Source organism: Arvicola amphibius, chromosome 1, assembly GCF_903992535.2.
Source record: "Arvicola amphibius chromosome 1, mArvAmp1.2, whole genome shotgun sequence".
NCBI classification, from domain to species: domain Eukaryota; kingdom Metazoa; phylum Chordata; class Mammalia; order Rodentia; family Cricetidae; genus Arvicola; species Arvicola amphibius.
Genome location: NC_052047.1, coordinates 108,761,259 through 108,764,066, shown reverse-complemented (window position 1 = coordinate 108,764,066; position 2,808 = coordinate 108,761,259). Strand labels below are relative to the sequence as shown.

The 2,808-nt window shown below is 42.6% G+C and overlaps 1 pseudogene; it reads left to right on the top strand.

Moving 5' to 3' along the window:
• The first annotated feature begins 462 nt into the window (after positions 1–462).
• Positions 463–1,268, top strand: LOC119821864 (annotated as a pseudogene).
• The last annotated feature ends 1,540 nt before the right edge of the window (positions 1,269–2,808 follow it).

The window sequence follows — 2,808 nt, the reverse complement described above, 5'->3', positions numbered from 1 at the left end:
AGGATTAATGGTGGAGAGAGTAACACCTAATGAAACACAGCTACTGTTAAACATGTCACGTAACATACCTGAAACGCATGAATAGTAGCCCCTGAAGCAAGAAATGATCCAGCAGAAATGGGAGACTAAGCAACTTTCAAAAACCTTAACAGAAAAATTAATAACAGAGGACATAGGTAATATGCTCCATTTAATAGCTATCTAAAATTAGAATGCAGTTACTATTCAAATAGCCTTGGGAATGTATACAAAAGCTTTCATGAGCCATCAAAAAGAAAACCCTCAATGCATAGAACACGAGCCAAAATAGTGGAGTAGAGGTCATTTTTACCTTAATGAAAACTCATGAACTAACACTAAGCATTAAAAACATTACTTCAAAATGTAAAATTTTGCTCCTTTCCCAAATGAAAACCTTGTTAAAAGAAATCAAAGGAATAGTGGCGCTCTCTCCTCCAGCCCGGCAAGATGCCCAAGGGAAAGAAGGCCAAGGGGAAGAAGGTGGCCCCGGCCCTCGCCGTCGTGAAGAAGCAGGAGGCGAAGAAGTGGTGAATCCTTTGTTTGAGAAGAGGCCTAAGAACTTTGGCATTGGGCAGGACATCCAGCCCAAGAGAGATCTCACACGCTTCGTCAAATGGCCCCGCTACATCAGGCTGCAGCGGCAGAGGGCCATCCTCTATAAGCGGCTCAAAGTTCCTCCTGTCATTAACCAGTTCACCCAGGTCCTGGACCGGCAAACAGCTACCCAGTTGCTTAAACTTGCCCACAAGTACAGGCCAGAGACCAAGCAGGAGAAGAAGCAAAGGCTGCTGGCCCGTGCTGAGAAGAAAGCTGCTGGCAAAGGGGATGTGCCAACTAAGAGACCACCTGTCCGTCGAGCGGGCGTCAATACAGTCACCACTTTGGTAGAGAACAAGAAGGCTCAGCTGGTGGTGATTGCCCATGACGTAGACCCCATTGAGCTGGTGGTCTTCCTGCCCGCCCTGTGTCGGAAGATGGGGGTCCCCTACTGCATCATCAAGGGAAAGGCCAGGCTGGGGCGGTTGGTCCATAGGAAGACGTGCACCACTGTTGCCTTCACACAAGTTAACTCGGAAGACAAGGGTGCTCTGGCCAAGCTGGTGGAAGCTATTAGGACCAACTACAACGACAGATATGATGAGATCCGCCGCCACTGGGGAGGCAACGTCCTGGGTCCTAAATCTGTGGCTCGAATTGCCAAGCTGGAAAAGGCAAAGGCCAAAGATCTCGCCACTAAACTGGGTTAAATGTACTGCTGAGTTTTCTGTACATAAATATAATTACAAAACTTCAAAAAAAGGAACAGTGGCAAAATGTCTGAAAATTAAAGACAATAAACCGTTGTACATCAAAAACTAAACTTTATTAGGCAATGGCGAAGTTTTACCCACATTTAACCAAAATGGAGATGATTAGATATTAAATCCAGGGAGTGAAAATCATGTATGTGTGTACAGCTGGAAGGACCCAGGACTGAAAAGCACAAACCAATGAAGTAACCCAGGCAGCTCATTATGGAGGCAGCAAGCCAAGAGGATGATATGCTTGCATTTTATATGTTGGCATTTAAACTTCATGAGGAAGAACAGTTCTAATAGCAAAACCAACAGTATTAACCTGTAATACTGAATAAAGCCCTCTGGTTTGTGGTATAATTCAGTTAATAGAGTGCTTGCCCAGCATGCCCCAAAACCTGCGCTCAATCCCTTAGCACAGCAAAAATGGGGTGAGGAGGTGCTAATCCTAAATCTCAACCATGGAAGGGTGGAGACAGAGATCAGAAGTTCAAGGTTTGGGGATGGAGGGATGACTCAGTGGTTGAGAGCACTGTCCCCTTTCCCAGAGGACGCAGGTTCAATTTCCAGTAGCCATATAATGGCTTACAACCATCTGTAACTCCAATTCCAGGGGATCTGAAACCCTCTTCTGACTTCTGTGGGTACCAGGTAAGCACGTGATGCACACACATACATTCAGGTAAAATACCTCCTCTAATATAAAATAAAAACACATATTTTTGAAAAACTTCAAGGTTTACATGAAAGCTTGATCTCAACAAATAAAACAAGAAATACATTGAATAAACACCCTTGAAGATGATAGTGTGACTTAAGATAGAGTCAAGGTAAGCCCCCTGGTCCTCTGGACCAGAACAGTGCAAGTGACAGGAATTTGGTCAGATAAATACAACCAGCTGACAGAATTGGGATGGATTTATGGCCTAGAGAAACTTGAACAGCTGTTAAGTGTAAAGAATAATATATTTGAAAATGGATTTGATATAATCAAATTGATCACAGGTGGTGCAACTGACAAACTAGTCTACTGAAAAACAGAAAATTTATAAAACACGAGTATTTGAAAAACGTAAGATACCCGAAGTTATGACGTTTGCCAGGAATGGCTAGGAATGTCTGGAAAAGCAAAGCATAATGGGACTAGTTACCCAATACCATATGATCAGTACTGAAAACATATATGCAAGTAGCAGAGTGAGAAGGTTGTAGTTATGTATTTAGGGAAATATATTTATGTAACAAAAACTGAAGAAAAAGAGATCATGAATTTGGAAGTTAGCAATGGGAGGTAGATTCATGGGAGGGCTTGCAAAGAAAGGGGAAATAGTGAAATTATATAATATCAATAATAATAATAAATAGTTCAACTTCCTTTCCCAGGTGACCAGTCCAGTCACACTTGGTGCTTTACTTTGTAAGGTATCAATACCAGCCATTCCCAAACTATCAGCTCAGAACTATTTCTACCAGAGATGCAAAGAAACCAGTA